At 35.3% G+C, this 18,586-nt stretch overlaps 2 long non-coding RNA genes across 2 annotated transcripts in view; both read right to left on the bottom strand.

The window, feature by feature from the left end:
- The window catches only part of LOC129424204 (uncharacterized), a 136,672-nt gene that overhangs the window by 85,156 nt on the left and 32,930 nt on the right, over positions 1-18,586 (bottom strand). The window contains exons 2-3 of the long non-coding RNA XR_008637993.2: positions 1,341-1,544; positions 884-1,089 (exon numbers count right to left, since the gene is read on the bottom strand). This is a non-coding gene — a long non-coding RNA (uncharacterized lncRNA). The remainder of the gene's footprint in view (positions 1-883; positions 1,090-1,340; positions 1,545-18,586) is intronic.
- Positions 9,500-11,215, bottom strand: LOC129437236 (uncharacterized). Its single transcript, XR_012371317.1, has 4 exons — positions 11,077-11,215; positions 10,827-10,980; positions 10,491-10,565; positions 9,500-10,374 (listed from the first exon to the last, which is right to left on the bottom strand). It is a non-coding gene; the product is annotated as an uncharacterized lncRNA (long non-coding RNA).

The raw sequence follows: 18,586 nt of genomic DNA on the forward strand, positions 1-18,586 counted from the left end.
TATTAAAACCATTATTTTTTGTATTTACATACTACATTACATTTTACATTTACTGGCTATATTAAAATGAAGATTCCCCATTTTAATCAAGTTTTATATTATTTTATATGGGAACCATCATTTCAATCAAGTTTTTTATTTATTTCTATTATTAGACTTTTAGTGCATTTTTGTTGGATGCCTAATTTCATTCAAAATAATAATTAATTTAAACAATATTTGGAGGCCCCTCAATAATACCGACCCGCGGTCTATGGTGAATACATCAAAACAAAACTGATACAAAGAAAGGTCAGAAAATTAAATCCTATTCAGCAAGGAATGTTTTCCGTGTTGTTTTTGGGATTAGCACACAATGCATCTATTTCTCCTAATGTCTGATTCGTAAGCTTGACTCATTTGAACCGATTCATTTTAATGCATGATTTATCTGTCCAAAACTGCGTGAACTCATGAGACGTTTGTCAATCAGTCACTCAGAGCCAAAAAAAATCACAGCTTTTTTGCAAAGAGAGCAATCTTTCAAATAAATATGCTGAAAAATAGAGCAAGTTGTAAAACTCTTCAAAAAGACTGTATTTAAAAAAAAACTTTGGCTTTAGTAGTGACAAGAGATTGTGTTGCCTTTTAATATTTTGTTATTTTGTTACAGATAGAAAAATACAGCAAGCACATTCCAAGATCAGTAATATTGAGTCAAATTCAAAGTAGTTCCTTTTACAACAACATACAGTATGTTGCATCATCTGTGAAGTCCTGGCTTTAACTAATATTTCCAGTACTTTTTATAGCAAATAAATATTTATACTATATTAACAAATACATTTTTATTTGTATTTGTTTATAATTTAAGTTGCTTTTACTGTATTTTCAGGTAACTTACCAACAACTTTGCCAAATCCAGAAAAACACCAACTCCATCTCCATATCTTCAAAGACATGAGATATTGACCTTCTGGCTTTCTCGGCAGAAAAATAAAATATTCTACACAATGCTCTCTTTCCTCCACATGTAGCTCAGCAAAGCACCAGACATGATCAGCCTGGCTAATCCGACATCCAAACCCCTCCGGACTGATCCTGTGACACCTGTGAAGAAAAAAGATTCAACAGGACAGAAAGTAATAGAAAAAAAATCTGATTCTGTTTTAGGTTTATAATGTATTTGCTTTATATTTGTTTTAATTTCGTATAAGCTGTTTTATTATTAAAACATTGAAAGTAAATGCACAACACTTTTATAATCTTCACTCTATAACCAACAATAATGGCACTTCCTACTGATTAACACACATTCATTATTTGGGTGCGAATCGTTTTGCATGGTGGCATTTCCTCACCAGCGTGAAGAGGTCAGAGCTAAACTGTGTGTTTGATGCACAGTTTGCCGTCACCAGTGGATCAGAGCCCTCCTGCTGCGTGGCTGCTTCACAAAGTCACCAGATGATGCTGAGGAGGGCCAGAACTCAGGCCACAGATGTTCAGATGCAGCAGCTGATGGGCAAAAGGTCCCTCAGTATCCCAGGGTTAAACAGCCTCCAAGTCTTTCAGAAAAATTAAAGCTTTATACAACATAGACCTAAAGAGGCAGTTTCCCGGACAGGGATTATCTTAATCCAGGACTAGGCCTTAGTTTAATTAGGAAATATAACTAGTTTTAACAAACATGCCTTAATAAAAAACATTACCTGTGTGCATTTTGAGGCAAAACAAAGGGCCCTGATGTATTCTAAGTAGGGCCGGGACTCGATTAAAAAAATTAATCTAATTAATTAGAGGCTTTGTAATTAATTAATCTAAATTAATCGCATTTTAATCGCATATAAATATTTGACCTGAGAACATTAAGAAGTAATTTTTTACATGGATTTTAGTATACAAGCTGTAAGCTTTTAACACATTATGTGTAATTTTAACACATTATGAGTCATTTTGTCTTGATTTTGTGTTCAAGTATAACACATGTTGTGTTAAAAGTAAGTTTCATAAACAGTTCCATGCCTCTGAGAAGTAAATTTGACTTTTTTTTTAAAGTTTGTGTCGTGTTTTATTCAGAAACTGACTTGTAACTGACTTGTTTCTCCGTCTAGAACGCAAGTAAATGCTTCTTTAAGCGCTTTTATATTTAAAAGAAACCCGCAAATTGAAAGGAAATGACGCGATTTACGTGTATATTTACAGCTGGTCTATTCGCACTGGATTAGTATTACCTGAGGTAATTTCTCCGGACCTTTTTACAGAAGGTAAAAGACGCCGTAATCTTTACTGACATTGTCCGTAATGATTACTGACATGGAGCATTCGGACTGGACTAAAATCACCGAGAAGCTCTGATAAAAACTTGCTTTACCCCACATCCCTATGTAAAACTAATCCCGTCCGAATAAGTCGTTGTACCCGGAGTCGGGCTAATGTCCACGCTAGCTGCTGTATGTTTTGCATTGAGATGCTCGATGTGCTGCGGTGATATGTGAATTCCTTGTTGCATAGCTTACACACAAACTTATCGACGCTTACATCCGTTCGTTTTTTATAAAAAAAATTCCCATCCACGGGGCCAACCAAAGCGATCTCATCAGCCTCTTGGTTCATGTTCACTATGGTTTGTTGTGAAGTCATGAACGCTAGTTGGTGCTCCAGTATAATCGGTCCGCCGAAACTCATGAGAAATGTTCCGCGGTGCAAAAATAAGTGCGATTAAAATGCGTTAAAAATGTTTAACGCGTTATTTTTGTGTAATTAATTAATCTTAATTAACGCGTTAAAGTTCCGGCCCTAATTCTAAGATATGTCAATGCAAGTGGTTTTCAGTTTGGACACCTCATAAATTTTTTTTAGTCTAGTACTAGTCTAATCCCTGTCTGGGAAACTGCCCCAAAGAGTTTAACTCTAATCTCGTCATTATTTTGCTTTATACTGTAGCTTGAGCTTAATTGCCATCTCATGAATTAAGAGGAACTATGGGGTAATTTTAGGGCTGGACCAAAATATTTGATTATTCAAATATTTGTTCAATGGGTTGACATTCGATTTACAACTTTTTGTGTTAATGCAGAGCCGCTGCAAAGCAGGAAGTGCACTTTACGCTCCCACTCCATAGGTGGCACCAAAAGATCCAATGTTTTCTTTACTTCCTGAGATATCTTCATCGTCTTGTTCCACAATTTCGTGTGTGGTTGGGGAATGTGATTGGATCGAGCCTAATCGAGTTCGAAAAAAATATGGCGGCCAAGAAAGCGCCTAGATCAGAAATTTAGTGTAAATAAAGTTATATTTTCACTTTTCACACCTTTTGATTGCATTTCTAGCAAGAAATTAGCATTGCAGTTTTCAAATATGGGATTCGTTATCACAAAGGGGCTCTCTGTTTATATTTCAAACAGAATTAAGTTGTGCTGTCATTAAAGGCTGTCCGAATGCATTTCCCAGAGATGCCTTCATGCCGCCTAAGTCATTGCCTTATGAGGCAGCAAGGCAACAAGCTGCCGAAGCTTAAAAAATGGTATACCTACCATCCCCAATTTACACAACACTGATTTCAACCGTGAACTCTTTTTCTCTTTCATTTTTTTTTAGTTTTGGCTGTTCGCTTACACAAGACAAGGTTTTGGAGTCCTGAAAACTTTTGAAGATTTGTTTCAAAGTGCAAGTTTCTGATAACGACACCTTGGCTGCGGACGTAGGCCTTGTCGTCCCTGTGTAAAGGCAACTATGTAAAGGCAAATCTGTCTGAATGAATGAATGAATGAATGAATGAATGAATGAATGAATGAATGAATGAATGAATGAATGAATTATTTCAGACTGACAGTCAACACAGTTGAGCTAACAAGCAACCACATATATGCTTCAGTCTGAAACAGGTGTAGGCTGAAGCCCTTGCTTATAATGCCTACCCTTTTTAAACATCATATTTTAACAACATAAAAAATAATAAAATAAAAAATGTATTACCCTATACCATGTTGTCAATCAAATACTGATAAAATTATAAACATTAATTTTGCCTATGCATACAGTTTCATAATCCAACATTCAACAAAGCAACTTGTTCATTTATCACTCTTTAACTGGTTTCATATAGTTTCAGTGCATTATTTTGAATAGTTTCTTTAATTTACTAAGTGTCCCACATTTTTTTAAATTCCTCATCACAGCTGTTCCATAGATTTACACCTTTTACCGACAGACAATGGTATTTTGCGTTGGTCCTCACTTGTTTCTTTTTAAATACACAATCTCCTCTTAAGTCATGTTGACATTCTCTTATTGTAAACAACCCTTGGATACTTTCTGGCAATTGCAGTTTTTTGCTTTATACATGATTTGTAATGTTTTTAATTCTACTAATTCTTTAAGCTTTAGAGCCTTTAATTCAATAAATAGGGAGTTTGTTGGCTCCCTATAGTTGGTTTTCTTCACAATTTGTATTGCTCTCTTTTGCAGTTGAAATATTGGATTGATATTTGTTTTATATGTATTTCCCCATACTTCCACACAATAATTAATGTATGGAAGCACTAGGGAACAATACAATGTATATAATGATTTTTCATTTAAGAAATCTTTAACTTTATATAATATTGCAATAGACTTTGAAATCTTATTCTTAATATAAGATATATGGGGCTTCCAATTTAGGTTATTGTCTATAATCACCCCAATAATTAATTGTTGACACCCTTTCTATTTCAACTTCATTAATCATTAACTTACTTATTGTGTTTGATAAACGATTACCAAACACAAAAAAAATTGTTTTGCTTGTATTTAATGTTAATTTATTCAAATCAAACCAGTCTTTTAGCAATACCATTTCTTTTTCCATTTTATCCAAAAGTTGTTTCAGATTATCACCAGAACAAAATACATTTGTATCATCAGCAAATAATATCAGTTTTAATACTTTGGAAACCTCATATATATATCATTAATATATAACAAAAAAGCAATGGGCCCAGCACAGAGCCTTGTGGAACCCCACATGTCACCTGCAACATTTGTGACTTGCAATTGTCTATTTGTACATATTGATACCTTTTCTTTAAGTAATTACTTATCCAAGAGTGAGCTACTCCTCTTACTCCATTTTTTTTAAGTTTCTCTAGTAAGATGTCATGGTTGACAGTGTCGAATGCTTTTTTAAGATCTAAAAAACCCCAACTGTGTATTGTTTATTTTCTATTGCATTGGATATTTTCTCCACCAGTTCTATTAATGCATGTGAGGTTGTTCTGTTACTTCTAAACCCATATTGTTGATTGCTTATTATGTTGTATTTTATAACAAAATCATTTAATCTTGTGTAAAATAATTTTTCCAATATTTTTGAAAACTGTGAAAGCAAAAAAAAGGCCTATAATTAGAAAAACTATGTCTATCCCCAGTTTTATATATGGGTATAACCTTAGCTATTTTCATTTTTTTAGGAAATAAACCTTTTTGTAGGGACAAGTTACATAAATGTACCAGTGGTTTGTCAATACACTCAATAATGTGTTTAACTACAGACATATCCATATGGTTCCAGTCAGTTGACTTCTTATTTTTAAATGATTTAACAATGTCAATTATTTCTTTCCCATTAGTTCCTCGTATAAACATTGATTGCTTATTCACCTTACCCATCATAATGGTGATGTCTTGTGCATGTATTAATTTAGTAATTCAGTATGCCTGTGTAAAACCAAAGCAGCAGAAATAACTGCAAAAAGTTTACAAAATTTTGATGTTTTATACTCCAGTGTCATTTTAGTAATAATCCTACCTCATCATCCGCCTTAACACAATTGCTTGATGTTTCGTCATCTTTCTATTTGTATTTTACTTGTTAAGGATTTGTTATTGCTTAAAATGTTAACATACATAAAAGAAGCCAAACTAAAATAAAAAATATGTAATAAGTAAATATTAAAATTGAGGGTATGTGCTTTGGCTGGCAACCCGTGGGCATCTTGTTGAAGACTACTGCTATACACACTACTGTTCGAGAGTTTGGGGTGACTTGATCTGAAATGTTTTATAATTTGAAATGTTTGAAATTAGCTTTGTGAAGAAATAAATTGTGCTAACATATTCATACTTGGACTGAATAATAAAGACAGAATAGTTCAGAATAAAGCTCAGAATAGATGTGAAATTCTTCAGTTTTTGTTTAAAAAGCATCACAGGATGAGATGTCAAGAAGCTGAGGGACAAAATGCCAAGAGTACATTTTTGTAATTTTAGCCAAAGTATAGCTACATTGAAGACCATAAAATGTAAGATAATTTTTGTTTATACAGGATAATTCCCATAATGATACAATAGGTTTACCATTATTCTAAAATATAAGAATATTAGTAAAGATATAGTAACAGTTTTTAACAAATGATTGTATACTTAGTAGGCTATTGCTGGGACGTCCTGTAGCGCTCTTGTCCCTCCCTCCTTAGGAAATTAAACCACTAAAACATTCACAACCAACCTCTCCTCCCGACCAGACTAAGCAAACATAAGGTACCAACACCACATGATGTGCAAATTTCCCCCTCTGGTCCCCCAGAGGAATAGCCATGTCAAAATAAAAAGGCTTTCCTCCTACTAATCTGCTTTTTAGGGCTCCGTCACAAATGCTTATTTCCATAATCGAGTCGACAGGTGTGGAAGGGGTGAAAGAGCTCGGGCTAGGTAGCAAAGAGAAAAGTGAGAACAGAGTCAAGGGAAAAGCAAAGGAGGAGCAAGAGGAAATGGACCGGGCGAGAGAGGGACCTCTCTATTTTCTCACTTTTCAGCTGCTGAAAGATCATGGGTTTTGGGCACGAGGGCTTGATTGAAGCTGACAGTCACACCTGCCACCTCTCTTCCATTGTCTGCAATTACTGCTCAGGTCCGGCTCTTGAGGAATAGGTCAGATTAAAAAGCTTAGACCAGCTTCCACTCTCTCAATCTCAAAATTTTTGCATACGACATGTAAGGTAAAGAGTGGCGTGGGGCACATTAGAGCCAAGGGCACAAACTGTAGCCTGCATTAAAGTGAGCTTGCAAAGAACACTTTCATTCCATCAAATGTTTCTCGGACCACTTCTTGAGAGCTTTATGTTTCTTTAAAAAGGCCATTGTGGGGGGATATGCATTTCTTTATGCTGAGGACTGCATATGCACAGGCTTAGGTCACTACTTATCTTGCAAGATCAAGAAGATAATAAAAGGTTAACTCTGATTTTGGTTTCTAGTTGAATGTGGGCAGTCTTCAGTGCCACATACAACAATTACCTTCCAGGCGTGTTTGATTTAATATATCGCAAACAGTAAGCAACACACATTTTGCATTATTAATAGACCCTGCGGTAGCTTCTTTCTGTTTCAAGTTGAAGCGTAACAATGAATAAATTGAACCACATACTTGGAAAAACCAAACATGGACATCTTTAATTGAAACCTCCAAGCACGATGACCACAAGCTATTTAAAACCTATTTAAAGTACAACCAATGTCCTTTATTGTTTGTGTTTATGCTCAATGTCAACTTGTATGCAAGAAAGGGTGACCCTCTCTACGGACACCTGTGCCAACTCTAAGCGCCCTTTTATCTACAATCTCCAAACATTACTTTCCTGAGGAAACTCAAAGGAACCGCCGGCCTTTCCCAGCGGGACACATTAACAAGCCCATCTAGTTAAATTGAGCTCCTGCATTACCTAATGTGTTGCCAGCTCCAGGGGTAAGAGACAGTCCATCCATAATTGATCACATGAGCATCTTTTTTCTGAGGCAGCTCGGGCTGACAGAAAGGGAAGCTTTGTTGTAAGCAAGCTAAGTTAAAGAGATGTTTATTAGAGTGATTTTTTTCTTCTCATATGCCTTTCATAAAGACAAGGTTTGCAGGGATCGATCGACGTCCCGTTAGAGCGCAGGGTACCGCATCACTCATCTCTGTGAAAGGCAGTACGCTTCATCTCTCCTGCAGGAGCGCATTTAAATTTCACACAAGTCAGTGGAGATTTCATGAAGTTCTTCTCTCACCCAACACAACACAACGCAAAAGCCCGGCCGATGGAGCCAAGGTCAAAGAATAGCCTTTGCATGTTTAACTATGAAGAATGCTTTTTAGCCTTTTTACACCATACTAAATAAACCCAATTCTAAGTTTTTCTAGAAAGATGATCGATAACCTAGAGTAAACTACGGTGGCCCTGAGGTGCAATTTTATTTACAAGATTTAAAACAAATTTACAAGTTTTTTAACAAATGTACAAGTTTTTTAACAAATTTGCAATTTTTTTAAATAAATGTACAAGTTTTTCAACAAATTTACAATGAGTGAACACATTTACAAGTTTAACAAATTTACAAGTGTTTAAACAAATTTACAATGAGTGAATAAATGTACAAGTTTTTTAACAAATTTACAATGAGCAAACAAAATTACAAGTTTTTTAACATATTTACAATAAGTGAATAAATGTACAAGTTTTTTAACAAATTTACAAGTGTTTAAACAAATTTACAATGAGCGAACAAAATTACATGTTGTAAAACAAATTTACGTTTATTACGGAAAGGGTAGGTACAATACGCTGAAGTCACGCATCCGAGACTCCGGTCACGTGGGAAGAAACCCGGAAGTATCGCCGTGAATCACATGAGAGTTGTGTATTAGGCTGTACATTATATTAACGTAAAGAGAGTGATAATATATATCCTTTCATCTATTCCCGAGTGACTCAAAGGGATATTGGACCTTATTTTCAGGTAAGTGAAATAGTTTTAGTTAGCTAACGCTAGCTTTCCAAGTTGCACACGTTTTGGATGGCAGTTATCAAAATAATTCACTGACTTTCTCATTAGATTACAGGCAACACGAGAGGGTGCTCCAAACTTTTTAATCAGGACTGCATTGTTTGTTCGCTCCCGGGGTTACATAGACTGAAACGGGGAAGCGTGACGAGTTTGTTTACATGGTGCTGTAAACTCCAACTACACACGCACACATTAGAGACGTGTTAAGTAAATAACTGTACATTATTAGAACAACTATTTTACATTAAAGAAACTGCATTTCACTCATTGTTCAAAATATAGTTTTATTTATAAATGAAGTATGAAAATATATATATGTACATTTTTAGAACCAATCATATTTACATTAAAAGCCAATGGGTACTAATACACTTTTTTACACAGGGCCATGTAGTTTAGATTTTTTTTCCCTTAATAATAAAATCCTTCATTTAAAAACTGCATGATGTGTTCACTTGTGTTATCTTCTTTGACTAATATTTAAATTTGTTTGATGATCTGAAACATAAAAGTGTGACAAATATGCAATAACATGAGAAATCTGGATGGGGGCTAACACTTTTTCACACCACTGTTTATAAATTTGTTCCAATGTATATTTTCTATCTACTGTACAAATTGTAATAGTAAAGCAAAGTAAAAACATTTAAATTAATAAAGTCTGTTTTTGGGATGAAAGGAATTTTTCACCCAATATATGGATGTTTTTCCTTTTTATTGGAACAGATTTGGAGAAATTCAGCATTACATTGCTTACAATTGGATCCTCTGCAGTGAATGGGTGCCGTGAGAATGAGAGTCCAAACTTTGCACCTCTTGTGAAGTGAAAAGATGTTTGGACATTAGCCCATGTTATGCATATTCGACTGACTGTTGCCTTGGACAGATTAAAAGTCCTGTTTTTCCTGTGTTTTTAAACTATGATTGTGTTTATGGTGTGCAATATAGCGTGTGTTCATGTTTTGTGTGTAAAAAAACACAGTATTTTTCACATAATTACTTATCTCTATAGCACTGTTTTCACTGTCCTAAAATCGGGCTGATTTCTTCCTTGTTCTATGAAGTCCCTCCTTTAGAAATATATATCGAGTTTTGATTGTGTAGTAGTTTGTTTAGTGTGTTGTGATTTAACAGCAACTTAGCTTAGCAGAGCCATTTGAGCTTTGCTTGCGACTGACGTATTCCTGTGGGTGAGAGTTAGTAAAAAAAAACTCTTCTTTGGATTTCATTCAATCGGCAAGTAGAGGGCTGTAGTCCAAACCGTCCGTTTGCTGTATGCTTTAAAAGGGAAATTCTATTAAAGAAAATATATCGCTTGGCATTGAATTTTGAGCTTTATAATTTACAGGTATTATTTATGCTCTAACAGCAACATTACACACTAACTAAAGTTTAAAAAATGGGATCAGGAAAAACGGGACCTTTAAACCTTACAGCTAAATCTGCGGAAAGAAGCCCCTGCCTCATACAGCAGAGAAACAAGAAAAACTGATCCAGGACACAAATGTTGCGAGCATGATGTTGTGCTCTTCCATAATAGGAGATGTTTCCAGGTAATCATGGTCTTGCAATGCCCCCAAACCACTGTTAGATCTGTGTATTGAGAAAGAGGAGAAAATTGCATGTAAAAAAAAGAAAGATCAAGGAGGTCATAAGATTTATTTACATGTTTTAATTTTCATCAATGAATTGCTTAATTTTTTTCTCACTCTTCTCTTGTGTTCTGATCAGGAAACAAATGGTGGTCCTCCTCTTCTTCCTTTAGTGTTTCAACATCACAGACACTGGAAATTAACATAATCATGATTTCAGTCTTGGCTATCTATCTATCTATCTATCTATCTGACATAAATGTCAGTTTGCTTAGGCAACATTCGAGTATTTGTAATATGATAAAACATTACAGTACTATCACATTTAGAGAGGATTAAATGAAAATATAATTCATAGTATAAATTTTGGTAATTTTAACAAATCGTCTCATTACATAAAATCTTAATCTTTTAAAGATTATTCAGATTATATCATCGAACAAGTTAACGCACCCTTGATTCCTCTGAAGTGTCCTCCTGGGTTGGAGTTGCACCATGTAAACAAACTCGTCACGCTTCCCCGTTTCAGTCTATGTAACCCCGGGAGCGAACAAACAATGCAGTCCTGATTAAAAAGTTTGGAGCACCCTCTCGTGTTGTCTGTAATCTAATGAGAAAGTCAGTGAATTATTTTGATAACTGCCATCCGAAACGTGTGCAACCTGGAAAGCTAGCGTTAGCTAACTAAAGCTATTTCACTTACCTGAAAATAAGGTCCAATATCCCTTTGAGTCACTCGGGAATAGATGAAAGGATATATATTATCACTCTCTTTACGTTAATAGGATGTACAGCCTAATACACAACATCGCATTTGCAACTCTCATGTGATTCACGGCGATACTTCTGGGTTTCTTCCCACGTGACCGCAGTCTCGGATGCGTGACGTCAGCGTATTGTACCTACCCTTTCCGTAATAAACGTAAATTTGTTTTACAACTTGTAATTTTGTTCGCTCATTGTTAATTTGTTTAAACACTTGTAAATTTGTTAAAAAACTTGTACATTTGTTTACTTATTGTAAATATGTTTAAAAAACTTGTAATTTTGTTTGCTCATTGTAAATTTGTTAAAAAAAACTTGTTAATTTATTCACTCATTGTAAATTTGTTTAAACACTTGTAAATTTGTTAAACTTGTAAATGTGTTCACTCATTGTAAATTTGTTGAAAAACTTGTACATTTATTTAAAAAATTGTAAATTTGTTTAAAAAAATTGTAAATTTGTTTAAAAAAAACTTGTAAATTTGTTAAAAAACTTGTAAATTTGTTTTAAATCTTGTAAATAAAATTGCACCTCAGGGCCACCGTAATAAACACATGTACAGACACATACAGTATGCAGTTCATGTACATATTTGGTTTACTTAAACACAAATAACAAAACGAGACTTTTCTCTAAGGAGGTGAAAATGTTTTTTTAACGCTTAGGGTCAGGTATAGTTTTAGAATACTAGTTTGTGTGTTTATTAACTCTTTCCCCGATATTGATGAGTTATCTCATCAATTAAGAGAAAACATTTGCATGACAAAAACGTGTTCCTGATGAGTTTTAATGGTAATCTGAAATACCGCGATTATCCACTAGATGAATGGAATGTAGGGGTGTAACGATTAATACCGTGGCCTGGAAAGGCAAAAATAAATTACAATGGTAAATTACTTATTTACAATATTAAAAACAAATTTACAAGTTTTTTAACAAATTTACACGTTTTTTTAACAACTTTACAAGTTTTTAAACAAATGTACAAGTTTTTTAACAAATTTACAATGAGCAAACAAAAGTAAAAGTTTTTTAACAAATTTACAATGAGTGAACAAATGTACAAGTTTTTTAACAAATTTACGTTTATTACGGAAAGGGTTAGTACAATACGCTGACGTCACGCATCTGAGCCTCCGGTCCGGTGGAAAGAAACCCGTAAGTATCACCATGAATCACATGAGAGTTGTGAAACGGGGAAGCGTGACGAGTTTGTTTACATGGTGCTGTAAACTCCAATTGTACTCATTGTAAATTTGTTAAAAAACATGTACATTTATTCACTCATTGTAAATTTGTTAAAAAAACATGTAAATTTGTTTAAAAAACTTGTAAATTTGTTCACTCATTGTAAATTTGTTAAGAAAACTTGTACATTCCTCACTCATTGTAAATTTGTTAAAAAACTTGTAAATTTGTTAAAAGACTTGTAAATTTGTTAAAAAAATTTTAAATTTGTTTAAAAATTGTAAATTTGTTTGAATTTTTTTAAATTTGTTTAAAAAATTGTACATTTGTTTTTAATCTTGTAAATAAGTAATTTACCATTGTAATTTATTTTTGCACCCCAAGGCCACCGTAGATTAACCATGCAAATGCGCGTTTTCTCAATGAATGAATAAATTTTAATGAATTACGGTGAAATCCAGGCACATCCAAAAGCCAGGGGGTGCTCTCGTGCAGAAACACAGAAGAAGTAGCATTACAAACGCTATTCCAGGAAATGTCTACAGGAATATTTATTTTGCTGTTCTTTAAATTGTTTCAGGTATTTTCATGATAATAAAGAATATTTTGAATGATTTTGTTTAACGAGTGTTGATTTTTTAAATAAATGTTATAAACGACTCCGACTCATAATGATTTTAGATTGATAAGACTTCCTACTGGCCAAATGCCGTAGTACACGCACAAGCTGTGCATCAAACACAGAATCGCAGCCTTGCGATTCAGAATCGATTTCAGACAGGCATTTTTAATGGGACACACAATTAATCGTTACAGCCCTAATGGAATGAGTTATTTTTCTAATGCCATTCCAGCATCGCTTTATATTTATGAGAAGAACTGTTAAAAGGATAGTTCACGCAAAAATGAAAATAATGTCATCAATGACTCATTCTCATGTCGTTCCAAACCCGGAAGACCTATGTTCATCTTCTGAACACAGTTTAAGATGTTTTAGATTTAGTCAGAGAGCTTGTTGACCCTTTATTGAAAAACCTCATACGGTATACTGTCCATGTCCAGAAAGGTAATAAAAACGTGACATCAGTGGGTCAGTTAGAATGTGTTGAAGCATCGAAAATACATTTTGGTCCAAAGATAACAAAAATTCTGACTTTATTCAGCATTTTCTTTTCTTCCGGTTCTGTTGTAAACCGCATGCACGAGACTGAAGTCATGTGACTGCAGTGACGCGGCTGACGTGTTATCCTCAGACATGTTTGCAAAGTTTTTTTAAAAACTTACAGCATGCATCTCCCTCAGACTGTAAACGAAGCTCGGGCGCACAAACAAAAAAACAGATAACACATCGGCAGCGTCGTACGTCAGCAGCGTCAAGGGCAGCCGTCACTGCAGTCTCGTGCACGCGTTCACAACAGACCCGGAAAAGAGAAGACAATGCTGAATAAAGTCGTAATTTTTGTTATTTTTGGACCAACATATATTTTCCATCCCTTTAAATCATGCGTTTACACGGTTGCGCGCCGGCCCGAAGTTAACTTCTGGTCCCTGTTTGTTTATCAGTTTGGCTAGTGGCTAAACTGAACTCTGGGACAAATACCTTGTTGAAAATAAAAACTTTCGGTTTCCTAAAGAAAAGGGGAAATGCGAGCATGGATCTCTGCTGTAAAGGTTCGGCAGCCAGAATTCAAGGATCTGTAGCTAACATTGTATACATTCATTTTACACAGTAATGTTAGCTCAGTGTAAGTGTTGATACGCTTTAGCTATGATTTGAACTAAGATAATCTACTTGTTATTTATTTTGCATGTTTTCAAAAATGCATGTTTCTACTCTATTAAAGGTCACATTCTTCCTGATCCCATTTTCCAATTTTAGTTAGTTTGTAATGTTGCTGTTAGAGCATAAATAATACCTGTAAAATGATAAAGCTCAAAGTTCACTGCCAGGCAATATATTTTCTTTAACAGAATTCGCCTTTAAAGCCTACAGCGAATGCCTGGTTTAGACTACAGCCCTCTACTTCCTGTTTTAATGATGTCACTAGAACAGTTTTTTGACTAAACTCCGCCCACAGGAATACGTCAGTGACCAGCTAAGCTAACAGCAAGCTAAGCTGCTATCGAATCACAGCACACTAAACAAACTACACAATCAGAACTCGATACGTATTTCTAAAGGAGGGACTTCATTGAACAAGGGAGACATCAGCTCGTTTTAAGGACAGTGAAAACAGCGGAATACAGAAATAAGTCAATTGTGTGAACAATTATGCATTTTTTTTACCAGTGAAACATGAACAAATGTTATATTGCGCACTTCAAACACAATCAAAGCTTCAACAACACAGAAAGAACGGGAACTTTAATCTAGAATAATCTTTTTAGTCTTTGCAGAAGTCTACCGGAAGTTAAAGGTTTATCTTGTTGCCATTGAACTGTCTACAATTTGACATCTCAACTTCACCTAAGTTGCATGTCCTTGGACTATGGGAGGAAACCAGAGTACCCAATGTAACCCAAAATGATAGGGAAAATAAGTAAAGTTCACACAGAAATATTTTAGCGTCTTTAAATGAGTCAGATTGGATTTGAATATGTAAAAAAGTTGCTTCTTGAGGTCTTACTCTGATGATTTTTAAACAGTATTGCAGATCCCCTCTAAGAAGGAAATAATTATGTTGGAGCAATTATATTTTTCTTCACATAACTAATTCCAATCATTCAGACATGAGACTTCAGAAGTTTGGATTTACACAGCTATATTTGTAGCAATAGCCAACAATACATTGGGTCCAAAATTGATTTTTCTTTTATGTCAAAAATAACTATTATATTAAGTAAAGATCATGTACCATGAAGATATTTTGTAAATGTCCTACTGTAAATATATCAAAACATTTTGTTTTGGGAGTGGACGCAGTGCTAATGACTTCAATTAGACAACTTTAAAGACCATTTTCTCAATATTTTTATACTCATAACTTTCCCAGTGCTGTCATTTTCCAGTAGAGCTCGATGGATGTTAACTCGAGCAAAAAAAAATTTCAAGGAGAGTCATACTCAAGTTTTCGTCAAAAAAATAAATAAGTTGAAGACCAAGTTGGAATTCTCAAAAAGAAAATTTGTGTAGAATAGAAAGCAATAAAAGAGTAATAATTTTTCAGCATCAAAGAAAATTGAAGATTAAGGAATATCTGTGCCCGTCTGGAGTTTTTGTCACCCCACCATGTTTTAGCAACAACTCTTCTATCCTGTCAGCTCGCTGTATTGTCGATGCATTTCCGTCAAGGCTTGGGCTTCTCTGCAATTTTTTTTCTAAAAGGGATTTGTTTCTTTTCGTTTGTGTTTTAAAAGGTTGTCTTTTGTTTTAAGCGGCAGTGTGCCGTTCTCCCCCTGTAGTCAAGCTCGGTCGCTATGCTGCGGTTGGAATGGATGACATCATACAGGTGACAACCGTATTTCTGCTGGTAGCAGTTCCAGCATATTTTTTGGACCCTCAGATTCCAGATTTTCAAAAGTTTGCCAATTATTGTTCTATCTTAATAAACCATATATTAATTGAAAGCTTATATGTTTAGTTTTCAGGTGATATTTATAAAAATTGACACTTATGACTTGTTTTGTGGTTCAGGGGCACATTTATGCATTTAGCCACATTTATTCAAACCAACTTATAGCAACAGAAACACAGTTTTTGTTTTTTATGTCCAGTGACCTGCCAGAAACTCCATAACTTGATACAGTGGCGTAGCATCTGGGCATGCAGGGTATGCACGTGCAAATGGGCACGGGCCAATTGGGGGCCTGGCCCTGGGCCCGCCCCCGCTTTTAATAAAAACATTTTTTTCAATTTAATTTCTTATTTGTGGCCGCAATAAATATATTTTTGCATGCATGTCATGTGTAGTGATTTCTCCGTAATGTCAAATTTCTCCATCATTTCTTGTTTGCGTTTATTTTTTATTTTTTGCACTCTGCGGCTGTCGCAGACTACTACGCCATCATTTTTTTACATGAAGCATCGCCACGCCAAAAAAAAAGAAAACACAGTGTGAGAGGTTACTATAGTGGCTATCTACGTGAACATTAAGGATGGACAAATATGAACATAAAAGTGGGGCCTTAAAGAGAAAAGAGAAGGCGGAGAAGTTAGTCACGAGTCAAAAACTACCCAAAACATTTTGTTTTTCTTTATTTAAATCTACCCTTTAAAGTAAAAAAGTAAAGTAAAAATATTTGACTACTTTATTAAAAGTATATGTTGTTAACAGACCTGTGCGCCATAGTTAAGGGGGCCCGTACATTTTTTTTCCATATGGGCCCGGGACTGACTTGCTACGCCACTGACTTGTCTGTGGATCTTCACATTAACTGTACCTGTTGGGCTGACAGACAGTGTGATGCTAAGCATTGGCTGTTAGCGCTCTGGCAACCAAACACTTTGTGCAATATTTATACACATTTTAATATTTATAACGGCAGCTAAATCAGGACTCTACTGGGTATTCATTAAATTGTCAGCAAATAAGCAATATTTCTAATGCATTTTCATTGTCACTTTAAAAGATGTTAAATTAGATTTGGGGCTCGGGTAAGAATTAAGTGCAACTGCACACTCCTTATTCTACAGTACAAACTAATAATTTGTACCGATCCTTAGAAATTATTCGACACTACTATTTGTGCAAGCAAATACAACGTAGTAAGAGCCAAACCTTTGATGTAGTACTATTATGTAAACACGGCACACGCCTGTTTGCAGCACTTTGTAGTGTCTCTCCACATTGTAAAAAATTAATACACACTTCAAAGACAAATGCACATGGACATAAGATCACATTTATATCTGGCATTACCATATGTTGATTGCATTCCTATTTATAACAAACAGGAGTCCATTTTTTACTTTACATACGCTAATAATCACTTTTTTGTGTTTCCTTTTTTTTTATATCGTTCAGGATCAGCTAAAGTTCAAGAAAATCCATATTCATGATGTGAATTGCCCACATCTTAAACTTCTAAGCCAAAAATGCATAAACAGCAAAAATCTGAGCGGGTGTTTGTGTCCGTCTGAGGTGCACAGAAGCTCGGATCATTTGCGGCAGAAATGTATTGATTAGTTAGCACAGTCTTGTCTAAGCCCATTCCAGCTAAACGGGGAATTAAAGCTAACTGTCACATTTCTGGTGCAGAAACCTCATTCATAATTCAGTGCATCCCCTGGTCGTCCCCTGCAACGCATGCAGCGGCCGGCCTCCCTCCTCAGTCAAGCCGTCTCATTACCAGTGGCTTTGAAAGTGATCCCAGTGTGTCAGCCATGTAAATACAGTAAGCACCTCCTTAAAGTGGAACACTCCCTAACTAATAACTAAAAGTCATTCAGGGGTCTCAATTATAGTTGAGGGATCTTTAGCAAACATCTCTATCAAAGGACAATACATCACATCAGTTTCACATTCCCTTTGATGACGGGTGTTATGTTGTGGAGAACTTTTTATGATGCATGTAAATCATTGACCAAACAGGGATTAATAATGATATGGAAAATTTTTCGCCTCATTACTCAAATTAAATATGGCTTTCGTGACGTTAAGTCTAAAAAAACAAGCAAATTCAGATTATGAATACTGTACGTCTAGAAGCCAATCGGTTGGTCAGCTTTTCATTTATTAATATTAATATGAACCCATTACAGTCTGGAAAACAAAACTCATTAACTGTTTATTAATGCAAATCCGAAGACAGTGTAGAATAATGAAACATTTTTCCATTTCCAGCGCCAAACCGTTTTTGAGGTTTCGAACGCTATGCCAGGACCCGAAACTTAAGTACAGATTGCAGTAAATGCAAAAACCGGCATGTGCATCCAGCCTCGGTGTGGAAAGCTTTTATTTCCGCTAAGATGTACTTATGACCTGATGATGTACTCAGCATTTGGTCGGAGAAGCTCTTTATTGACTGATCAATACTGTAAAGAGGGCACGCAGTTTTATGATCACTCTAACAGGAAAGAAAGAGGAAGGAGGAGAAATAATATTTCACCGGGATACATATCTGAGAATTTCTCTTAACCCATACGGCAGGTCCGCATTGATTTTCTCTCAGCCTGGATGCGCTGTTGCACATTTCTGTTGCCGCCATTACGGTCATGCACTGATACACAGAGACGGCCCACGGGCTCGGCACGTGGAAAACATGCCTCAGCAAAAATCTATCAGGCCTATGGGACCAAGTTGCCAAATTACCCATTTCA

This window comes from Misgurnus anguillicaudatus, chromosome 9 (genome assembly GCF_027580225.2).
Source record: "Misgurnus anguillicaudatus chromosome 9, ASM2758022v2, whole genome shotgun sequence".
In the NCBI taxonomy this organism is placed as follows: domain Eukaryota; kingdom Metazoa; phylum Chordata; class Actinopteri; order Cypriniformes; family Cobitidae; genus Misgurnus; species Misgurnus anguillicaudatus.